The sequence below is a fragment of the Oryx dammah genome, unplaced genomic scaffold (genome assembly GCF_014754425.2).
Source record: "Oryx dammah isolate SB20612 unplaced genomic scaffold, SCBI_Odam_1.1 HiC_scaffold_2, whole genome shotgun sequence".
Lineage (NCBI taxonomy): Eukaryota > Metazoa > Chordata > Mammalia > Artiodactyla > Bovidae > Oryx > Oryx dammah.
Window position 1 is genome coordinate 83,619,764 of NW_024070186.1, and position 12,362 is coordinate 83,632,125.

General features: G+C 36.4%; 1 protein-coding gene across 4 annotated transcripts in view; it reads right to left on the reverse strand.

Moving 5' to 3' along the window:
* ATP13A3 (ATPase 13A3) overlaps nt 1–12,362 on the reverse strand; it is a 78,930-nt gene that overhangs the window by 58,306 nt on the left and 8,262 nt on the right. Inside the window, exon 1 of one of the 4 annotated variants that reach the window (XM_040267616.1) lies at nt 4,498–4,741. The exons of the other annotated variants lie outside the window; for them this stretch is intronic. The gene's annotated coding sequence lies outside the window, so the exon portion shown is untranslated. Of the gene's footprint in view, nt 1–4,497; nt 4,742–12,362 lie in introns of those variants that run through there. 4 annotated transcript variants of the gene reach the window in all.

Below are 12,362 nucleotides of genomic sequence, written 5' to 3' on the forward strand. Positions count from 1 at the left end.
TCATTTTTAACAACCAAAACATATAATTCTCACCCCCAATTCCCATCACCACCTGAAATATGCTTCTTGAGGGGAAGAACTTATTCAAATACTTAAATGGAAGAGTGTTCTGCTTCCAAACAAGATGTAAAAACACAGACCAGACTAGCCATCCTAACTACTGGGTTGGCCAGAAAGTTCATTTGGGTTTTCCCGTAAGATATTATGGAAAACCCAAATGAACTTTTTTGCCAACCCAATAAAATAACAAAATTAATAAAAGATCTAAAACTATATAGTTTTCAAGGAACTGGACGTCAACCAAAGTTGTTTAGGCATTCAGACATGTCCAAGTCTTTGCGAACCCATGAACTGCAACACGTCAGACTTCCCTGTCCTTCACCATCTCCTGGACCTTGCTCAAACTCATGTCCATCAAATCGGTGATACCATCCAACCATCTCATCCTCTGTCATTTCTTTCTCCTCTCGCTTTCAATCTTTCCCAGCATCAGGGTCTTTTCAAATGAGTCAGCTCTTTTTATCAGGTGGCCAAAGTACTGGAGCTTCAGTTTCAGCATCAGTCCTTCCAATGAATACTCAGGGTTGATTTCCTTTAGGATTGACTAGTTGTATCTTCTTGCAGTCCAAGGGACTCTCAAGAGTCTTCTCCATTACCACAGTTCAAAAGCATCAATTCTTCAGAGTTCAGCTTTCTTCATGGTCCAACTGTCACATCCATACAGGACCACTGGAAAAACTATAGCTCTGACTAGACGGACCTTTGTCAGCAAAGTAATGTCTCTGCTTTTTCATACGCTGTCTAGGTTGGTCATAGCTTTTCTTCCAAGGAGCAAACATCTTTTATTTCATGGCTGCAGTCACTGTCTGCAGTGATTTTGGAGCCAAGAAAAAACCTCTGTCACTTTCAACTGTGTCACCGTTTCTTTCAACTGTTGACAATTGTTTCACTCAACGGAAGAAACTGATATAAAAATGGCAAGTATCTAGGTGAGCTCTATAATTGTCCCAGTTTACACACTGAGTAATTACAGGATGCCACACACAAAAAAAGGTAGGACAGGGAACCTAGGGGGAGCCCAGCAATCAACCAAGTTGAAGAGACGTGCCAAAGTGACTGGGTTTGCAAGGCAGATTACCAGAGAAGAGGTGTGTACAGAGAATGAACACTAAAAATTTGCAAAGTGGGGATTCTTCTCAAGTCTTCAACTGAATACTGATCAGCACTTCTGTGTGAGGAAACTACCAAGACCAGGAGAAAGCCATTCAAAAGGTTTTAGGGGAAGAATGCATCAGGTTCACACGGGGGAGAGTACCTGTTCCCACCAACCACAGTGGGAAACCTCATTAGTTGCATGGAATCAGGAGGACCCAGAGGATTTTGCTTCAGTGGGCTTCCCTGGTAGGTCAGTTGGTAAAGAATCTGCCTGCAACGAGGGAGACCTGGCTGGGAAGATCCCCTGGAGAATGGAAATGCTACCCACTCCAGTTTTCTCACCTGGAGAATTCCATGGGGTCACAAAGAGTCAGATTGAGAGTATGACTTTTCTCAGAAAGTCGCGACTGAGCGACTTTCACTTTGCTTCAGTAGTAGGTTCAAATTAGCCCCAAACTAAAAGCTACTCTGGTCCTGCCAAACAAAACTTCTAGGACTTGAAAGAATAAAATTGTTTCCAAGTAAATGCTTCACAGAACATAGTCCAAGGAGATTTACAGGAACGCAAACTATCTAGTACCATGTCTGCTATCCAACTGAAACCTAACAAAGAACCAAAGAGAACCAAAGAACCAAAAAGAGACATCCCATAATGAGAAAAACCAATGGACCAAAGAGGACCTAGAACTGAGAGACAACAGAACTGGTAGACAAGGCCGTTAAAACTGCTGTAACTGTAGTCCACATGTTCAAAACACAAGAGGAAAGACTAATCATGTGAAACAGACACATGAAAGATATAAAAAATAATCAAACTGAACACAAAATAGAAAGTATAATGTCTGAGATGAAAAATATACTAGATGGAATTAACAGCAAATTAGATATTACACGGGAAAAAAAGAATCAATGAACTTGAAGACAAAGTAACAGAAATATCCAAAATTTAAAACTGAGAGGAAAAAAACAGACTAAGGAGGGGGAAAAAAGCTAACATAACAGCATCAGTAAGCTGTGAAACAACCTCAAGTACTCTGATATGCACATAAGGTAGAAAGGAACAAAAAATATGTAATTCTATAATGGCCCCAAAATTTCCAGATTATATGAAAAGCTATAAACCCACAGATCCAAGAAGTTCATACAACACTAAGCAAAAACATTAAGAAATTACATCAAGGCATATCATCATCAAACTGCTCAAAATTGTGATGAAAATAAATTTTAAATGACATTAAATTTCTTGCTAAAAACAATGCAGGTAAAAAGAGCAAGATCTTTGAAGTATTAAGAAAAAGAAATTATGAAGAGAATTCTATACCCAGCAGAAAAATATCTTCCAAAATCAAAGTTGAACTAAGTCTTTCTCAGATATAAAAGCTGGTAAAAATTCACCAACAGCGAACCTACACTATAAAAAGTTAAAGGAAGTCCTCAGACACAGGGGGTAAAAAAGATAACTGTTGGTAATACAGATCTCTACAAAGGACTGAAGAACCCCAGAAATGGTAACTATGTGGGTAATTATATACAACAACGGCACAAACAACACTGAGAAATGAAAGCACTCTCTTATAAGGTTCTTAAGAAAGCAGGAAAAGAATGGCAAGGAATACCCAGTGTAAGCAATTAAGAGAAAGACTAAAATTTAGAGAAGAAATAAAATGAAATTAAAGAAAAGAAGCTGGTTCTTTGACATCAATAAAATTATCATTTCTAGTTGCATGTGGGGGCGAGGGGGTACAAATTATGAATATTAACACTATGGCAGGAGACACCACTTTAGATTATGCAGATATCAGAAGGAGAATCAAGGAACCAACAACCAACTTTATACAAACATACCAACTTTTTTGCAGGTCTGAACTTACTTCCAAAAAACATTTTTTTCTTTTAAAGTATTATGGACCAGGGAATGGCCATGAGTTGATAACTGCTAAAGCTCACTTAAAAGCTGAATGATGGTCCATTAGAGTTCATTATACTAATTATTCTACTCTTTAATAATGATACTATTCTGTTCTTTCTACTTTTTAATACGTATAAAAGATGGATTGGGAGTTTGGGATTAGAAGATACAAACTATCAGATATACAATGGATAAACAACAAAGACCTACTGTATAACACAGGGAACTATATTCAATATCTTGTGATAAACCATAGAGGAAAAGAATGTGAAAAAGAATGTATATGTGTGTGTGTGAATAACTGAATCACTTTGCTATACAGCAGAAATTAACACAACATTGTAAATCAACCATACTTGAATAAAATAATTTTTTAAAAAATGCCGCCCATCTGAGGTGAAAATAGAAGAAAACTTTCAGAGAACAGTCATTCCTGGCACCAAGGGATAAGATCCTGAGGACTCTGCCTCTAAATCTACTGATTCAACATACTATGTATCAGGTCTTATCCATAGACTCTTACTCCTGGGTTTTGACTCTACTCCCCCTTCACTTCTGCCTACACACAGATGCACTTCTTCACTTACATAAGTTCTGATTTTTCAACACAGAATATATTTGTAGATAAATAAGCATGCTTTTATAATTTTAGAAAAAGAATTACCATTAAAAAATCAATGTTTTCATTAATTTCATATACTCATAACTATATAAAATATCTCTTGAGAGAGTACACATTAGTCTAAGATAACTACATTTTCGTCTCATATGACCACAGCAAAAATACTTAAATGAGCTATTACATGATGCACTGCTTAGAACAATCTGAATTCCCACTTGTTTAAACATAATTCTTAACCACATTACCTCATTACTCATCTTACAAGTGTTATTTCTCTGAAATTTAACTTACTTTTTAAGGCAAAGTTCTTATGTCTTACCAAGTTTTACCAAAGTTGAAATAATAAAAATAATTTAAGTAATTCAAATTGAAAGTTTCTCTAAAAGTCACCAATTACTATTCTCTCTAGATATATTATACTTCAAAGGAAATTACCAATATTTCACTTTTCACATAAACTTTTAGTAAAACCCAGTGAGATAACTGCAACAGCTTACATTTGAACATAAACATGCTGAAAATATATATTTACATTTTAAAAACATGTACATAAATAGAAATCCCTTAACATTTCTATGACATATCTATGAAGATAAAAATCTACATAAGCATTTCAAAATATATTACTTATAAAGGTGAAAATACATGTTAAGCACTAGTCTACTAATTATCCAATTAAATATTTAAAGCTTTAAGATCAAACTTCTAAAATCCACTGACTTACAGAAGTATAACTTCTGGTGGTTTGAGTGCATGTGTTTTTTAATCAAGTCAATTTCTAGATCATAAAAAACAAAGAAATTTTTCTTACCAATAGCACTATATCATCATTCCTTCCAACTGTGATATTAGCAGAACTTTCAAAAGCCAGCTCTTAACAAAAACAATAAAACTACACATAAAAATTCATTCAAATGAGAATTTCCTGCCACGTACTTGAGTTCTTTTTGAACTGTTTTCAAAATGACTAAGACACTAAAATTCAGAATTTTTTAATGTACCAATTTTAAGTGGATTTTCAGAAGATACACCTTCTGCCATCTGACTGCCACTGAAGAGCTCCTAGTATCTGAATAAATCGCATCTAGCTAGTTACTGAAGTCCCAATTCCACAGTGCATGACGAGCCTTGATGTTATCTAAACAGCAAGCAGCTTATAGGCTATTGTGCTTAACCAAACCCTTCCTTGCATTTACAATGAACCTGATTTTTTTGTGTTGAGTAAGAACAGAAGCACAGGACAAAATGAAGCTATCAAGGATAAAACTCACTAAATCTAATTTTTGTGAAAGTTAACTTTTTTCTACTAATGTACAGTATTAAATCTAGAATAAGAGTCAGATCTCATTTCCTAAAACAGGATGAGTTGGCCTCAACAAGAACAGATATCCCGAAACTTAAGGTATCTTTGCTTCAAACCTGAATTCCACATGAGCTGTAACAATATTATAAGAGTATGTGTGGAGGGTTTTCTTTGAGGATATGTATGTGCCTCGAGAATATATACGTAACAATATTATAACAGTATGTGTGGCAGGTTTTCTTTGAGGATATGTACCTGCCTAAAATTCCAAAGTAGATAATTTTACAAGGTGATTTCATTAATGATCTGCCACTCAAGTAAAACCTCAAGCAAACTATATTCTGAATAAATATTTTTAATTTTTTACTTCAGGTGGTATTTGTGACCTTCAGGGAGACTGGAGTTAAAAGAAATAAAAACATACTATTTAATGTTCACAAAATTAAGAGTTTAAAAGTTCTCAAATGATGCGCTTCATAAGTTTGTAAACACGTACTTTTGAAGTCTTAACATTAAAACTGCACTAAACTTTTGGGCTACCTTGTATTGTTGAAAAACAAAATAAATCATCCTACTTTATTCTGTAGTTCTAGATTCTTTTTCCTGAGAATTAAACATACCTACTCATGTTAAATAAAGATTTGATAAATACATCTTTCAAGAGCATAAAGCAAAAGGTGTCATAAAAATCCTAGAGAATAAACAGCATAGCCAGCATTCTGAGTATTATTTCATTGTCAAATGTGTAGCATCCTCAGCAATTAAGATACCTTCTGCAATTCAAAAACAGTTCTACTGAAATAAAATGTGCAGCAGTCAATTGAAATAAAATGTGCCCTAACAAACATGAAATCTTTACTCACTGCACAACTTTAATTTTAATATCTATACAAATATTTGTGTAAAAAGAATAAAAAAGTCTCAATCTCCCAACTGCAGTAACAAAATTGTGAAAAAGGTAAAACTTAACACTCAAGTCAGCTCCTAACAATAAGAATGACATAATATAATTTAGTGAATACATGGAAATTTTACAAGGATACCAGCTAAATTTTAACAAAGCTCTACTCAATACCCATTTTATCACTTCCCATCTTGAACTTTCTCTTATAATACATGCTTTTGTTTCTGTGTTTAGGCTTAAGGAAGACCATTGTATCCAATATACACCAAACCAAAACTGTATTTACATTTGCAAAGTGCAGTCTTTGTATAATTCATTTTTTTGTAAGTTACAAAACAATGTAATAGCTTAACAAAATAAGTTATAATTAGGAAAGGTAATCCAATTTTCTGTCTTAGGGTCAATTTAAGAACAGTAAGAGTTCTAACTTAACCTGCACTATAGCATATGTGCATACATTTTAATCATTTTTTATTATATACACTATTTAAAGAAAGAAAGAAACCCATTTATTCAGAGAAACTCCATCTGGTAAGACTATCATTACACAACATAATGGCTTTGAGTATTACAGTCAACTGTATAGTATTTAATCAGTACAAACTGGGAGAAGGCACTTTTGAACTGACAAATAGCATCTATGCTTTATTTTCATTCTTTTAATTTAAAAAGGAAATGAGTAAAATTAATCATTTACATACATCATAACTAAGTTTGCATAATTAAATAATTAAGTTTGTCTACTTAATATGAGATTTTTTTCATTTATTCAAGTTACTCTGATCTTAACACTTTTATACTTCCCCTTAAATCTTCCTCATGTATTCAACTTTCTAAAACTCCCTACTCAAGGAGAGTTTTGAAAGTACTTTGATTGCTAGATTTATTTCAAAACCTTATTAGTAGAAAGGCTCACTGTGGTTAAGACCAGTCCTAAAGAGTGAATATTCAAAACTGGCAGAACCAAAAAGGCCTCAAAAGAAAACTGGCACCCACCTCTAAAACAAAAGGCTGAACAGACTGTAAATGGGTGACGTAGCTAGTGTGTCAGGATGGGAAGGGAGGAGACTTCAGTACTCTTTGAATGCTCCTACCATCTATGCGCAATAATATTTTTAAATAGATAAGGAGAGAAAGATGAAAGACTGAGCATATGTACAGAATTCTAAATATACCACACATGGCCACCTGTGGGCCTGAACCTATGGGAACCTCCAATGGTCTCTATTAAAGCATTCCACTCTGTGCCTGACTAGCACCCTCTCTCACTGTTATTTTACCCCAGACATGGTAAAGTAGCCATTTGAAGCCTCCCTTAACAAATATATTTCAAAAAGCTACAGCTGGCTCTTTTACTTTTTTTATTATTTTATTTTTCTATTTCTTCCATATTTTGGCTCCACTGAGGAAAAGTACTAACCAAAGATACAGCATAAGCAACAGCAAATTCTAAATTATTTTATCAAACTAATTCATCTATAAATCTTAAGTGAGCATATATGCCATGTTCGTTACTATATTAGAACAGTAAGAGATATACAACATGATCCCAAAATACAAAAAAAAAAAAAAACAGAAAGAAGAGTACAGAACTCAAGAGTCAGCTTTAACTTGTTCTTAAATGTTGACTAACTCCACATGAACTATTTCGCAAGTTTCTTCACCCATCTTGGTTTCAATTTCTCCACTAAAATGAGACGGTTGTAATAAATCACGATTCATTCCAACCATGAGTTTTTGACCTGAGCTATTGCCGGTGTATATAATCCGCTGTTGCACTCTTTTACCATTAGGTGGTGCTCCAACACTGGTAAGAAAGACTGACAGCTTTCACAACTTTGACAAGGCAACCACTGATTAAGTAAGTATGAGTAAAGGTAAGAAATTTTATACGCTTTTAGTACCAATGCAAATACTAATATGACAAAGTAGGAGCTGCTCATAATAGAACTTCTGTTTCATGTGTCTCATGAAAATAAGACATCACAATAAACACAAAACAGATGATAATGGGGAGGGGAAGGCAGATATTATTCCCTTCATACAGACTCCCAAATTCACACTTGTCTGAAACTAGAATTTAGGGTACAATGTTGTAGAACCAGGGAGGAGGGAAAACAGTAACAGTTAAAGAGCTCATGATCCTACTGGAGAACAAGATAAGGTAAAGTATGAAGTTATGTGATAAAATTATCTATTAAACTGGCAACAACAACAACAACAAAAAGCACCTTTATACATTGCTGCTAAGAGTGAAACTGTACTAGCTTTTTGGAAAATCAACTGACTATATACAAAAACTTAAACCTTCAACATACTCTGATCCAACAATCCCAATTAGAAATCACACATGTACCTATATGTGTATGTTACCACAAACCCTTTCTTCAAAGTCCTCTCTGCATTGTTAGACTTCTGAAACAGAATATAAAAGTTTTGGACTTTTTTTTCCTTTGGGAGTGAGACTGAGTACTTACAAACAAAAAACCTAGTTGAAACTAACGAGAGTATTTTAAACACTCACAGAAGAAACTGTAGAGCACGGGCATTTGATACAACAGGAACTGACAAATCAAGAGTTCTAATAACAACTAGGTAAATAAATCAAACTGTTTGAGTCTAATTCCCCAAACGAAAAGTTAGACTTTTAGGGTTAAGGGATTAAATGGTACAAACTATTACGTATAGAGTGAGTTACAAGGATATATTGTACAAAACAGGGAATACAACCAATACTTTATGATAACTATAAATGAAGCCTAATCTTTAAAATTGTGAATCACTATTATTTTACACGTGTAACTTACATAATATTGCATATCAACTATACTTCAATTTTAAAAAGTTACTTTATAGAGGTGCAGTAAAGGTTTTCATTAAGCAATATATACATGGATGTTTCTTCTATTTTAATGCAAATTAGTAACTATTTCTTCTAAACTGTAATGTTTTTAATCCAAATCCCTAATAGCTTATTTGACATTTCAATCAGCAGTTTAAAAGGTAGTCTTTGAAATCTAGACACGTTAATTCTAAGACTGATCTTTCACATTTTAGCATAGTTACAACTGGGATATGGCTTAGATGTCACTGTTGCAGTTGACAGTTAACCCCAGTGATGCAGCCATCAATGCATGCTCCTAGGACAGTGTTCATCAGTTCAGTTCAGTCGCTCAGTCGTGTCTGACTCTGCAACCCCACGAGTTCCAGCACGCCAGGCCTCCCTGTCCATCACCACCTCCTAGAGTTCACTCAGACTCAGGTCCATCGAGTCAGGGATGCCATCCAGCCATCTCATCCTCTGTCATCCCCTTCTCCTCCTGCCCCCAATCCCTCCCAGCATCAGAGTCTTCTCCAACGAGTCAACTCTTCGCATGAGGTGGCCAAAGTACTGGAGTTTCAGCTTTAGCGTCATTCCCACCAAAGAAATCCCAGGGCTGTAGTGTTTATAGCATTGTCATTTCAGCTGAGTGAAGTGCATTACTGGCACTACAAGGCTCAGTTTAAGTTGATGATTAAAAGTATTCCAAAAGATACACTGTAGTTGAATATTAACACATAAAGTGATCATTCGCACATAAAAGTATCAAAATAGGGCAGCAGAGTGGAAAGGAAGAACTAGGATTAGAAAGGGGCGGGGGCAGAGTAGAGAGAAAAAAAAAAAAGAGGGGTGAACAGGAGAACTTTCCAGATTATACTTCTAAATCTTCAGTATGTTAAGGAGTCACACATGGACTACAGATTTGTTCATTTTTCTTATAACAACAAACTCCAAATAATTTTTCTTCATTAACTCAGCAGTTCACTTCAGGATTACTATATTATGCTTGTAAGAAAATAAAATTTACTCATGATCTATACTACAGTATGGCTCACATTTCATTCTTCGAAACGTTATAAAGACTCAACCACAAAGAAGCACAAAATCACCAGAAAATCATTCTGTACAAAAAGTCCAATGCTGCACATTTACAACTACAACTGATAGGCACTTGGATCAGCTTTTTTCAATTATGTGAATGTGGGAAAACCCACTTTACTCTCTTTTCTCCAATTTGAAACCTACCCAAGTTGACTCAGCGCAGAAAGCAAGTACAAAGCCCTTATCTCTGCATTCAACGAATACTTCAATAATATGGAACTTTAAATTTCTGTTGGAGAGGATAATGGCCTTACTTAAGGCACAACTATCACAGAAATCTAAACTTCCTCATTTCCTATGGTCATTCTGTAATCCACTATTCAGGATTAAAGAAAAAAAATCAATGTGTTTGGGTACTATTGACTGACATTTGTAGAAGGATTTTTAGTTTACAAAATATTTTTTAACTGGTATTATCTACTTTATTTACCAGTTTTCAACCAATATTGTCTTTTAAAAACTGAAGGAAAATAATCTTCACTTAACTAAGATTAGCATTTTGCACTTTCCCTAGAAGGCCAAGCATGGAATGACTTTATATCGAAAAGCCTTACCAACAAATTAAGGGATGTCATGTAGATAGCACCATCCATTTTCCAAAAATTCATCTGGAAGCAACACATACGGAAAACAGTGACCAAGTTCCTGAGACAGAGCACAACTGACCTTGTTACCTGCCACAATGCAGCTGGATTCTACTTCCTGTCACACTAGCCTGGGCCATGGGGCAGGTAGCCAGGTGACCAAGCCTCCACTTCCTCTGCCCACTTCTTAACTATTAAGATTCCCCAAGCCTCCACTTCCTCTGCCCACTTCTTAGCCATTACTATTCTCTATGCTTCTGTCAGGGGCAAAGGGTGATACCACTGTCCCATCGACTGTGGCAACCACCTATCAGTACTGTCAGCACTGCTCTCTCCCAGACCCACAGTCAAACATCCACTGACCACGTTTTGTTTCGTCTTCCAAAAACCTGCTCTCCCACTTGCTGCCACCTCTACTAGCTCCCCTCCACTCCTTTAACATAAGATAGCCCCTGCCTCAAAAGCCATGCCAGGAATTTGGAAGTCATCCTAGACTCCTACCTAGCCCACACCTTCTATATCCATCTGGGCTCTGCCTTATCATCTCTGCTTTTCTCATACCCACCTCCCCTATCTGCACGGGCATGCCTCAGCTCGGGTCCAGAGCCCTCTCCAGTCTCCCTCATTCAAATCAACAGAAGAACCAGAAAGGATCATTTCTCTTTGTTTAAAATTGCCAGAGCTTCCTATTGTCTGCAGTAGCATTTCCCAATTGATAAAAAGTCCCTCCAAAATTTTAAAGGCATTGCCTGCTCATATAAATTGAAGAAAAGTACTGAATTAAACAAAGTGCAGCAGCCTTTTTACTAGCAAGTCTTTGGAAAGTTTACAACACACAACACTACTATGTGTTTGCCCTCCATGGGAAACTGGGGCAGAAGAGGCCCGACAGGGCTCCAAGACAAAGTCACAACTAATTCGAAGACAATAATCCTTCGGAACCTGGCCCTGCGTAGCTGTCAACATCATCCTCCAGTCAACAATGGTTATTATTCACCTCCTACAAACCTTAATCCAGTCTATACAGAACACAGCTTGCAGTTCCTCTAAGAGCCCTGCTGATTCCTCATTCCATTCCTTTATATACGTTGTTCCTTCCGCAAAGAATGCCCTCCCCTACCTACCTTAGTCTGGCGGAAGACCTCCTGCTAGTCTTCCAGACCATGGTCAACGACCTTCTCTAGGAAGCTTTGATGAATCTCTAAGTAACGAAATTTTTCTTTTTTAAAGTATGGAGCGGGCATTGTGGTTCTAGCACGCAGAGAGGCTGGTTCCTGTAAGAGTCAAGAGTACTTCTGACTGAGTTTCCCTGAAGGGTCTCCCCATAGTCATTTCATCCACTCCCGCCCAGGAGCAGCAGGGGTGCTGCTGGCGGCGGCAGATGGAGCTGGCGCTGTGGCAACCCCATGGATCACCCATTCCTCTTGGACTGAAAAGCTCTGTTTCTGTTTTAGAGACCACTGATGGTCAATTTTTTGTTATTATGGACAGGAAGTCTCCCAACATGTTCATCAATGAACTTAAAACAGGGCCTTTATCCTAACCAAATATTAGTATCTTGAAATCTAACCCCAGACCAATTGTTTGATTTAGGGAAAGGCAAATTGAGAACACCAAGATTTTGCCAAAGTACTCTAATATTTCAAAATAAATCTAATAATATTACATTAGCATTCCAGCAAGAATCATTATGGTTGATCACTACTTCTTATTTCATAAAAAGTCATTTGTTGGAATGTCATGTCCACACATGCCAAGTACGTGCTACATTCTGGAGATTACAAAGATTACATTTCTAACCTCAAGAAGCCAAATCTAGGTTAGACAAGTAAGTAAGCAAACAAACATATCACACCAAGTGGTTGCACACTGCAGTAAAGTATGCATCACGGGAGCACTGAGAGCAGGGAGGGGCACAGGGAGGGAGGAAGAGGTGTGAAGGGGACGGAGAAGCCTGCAGAGA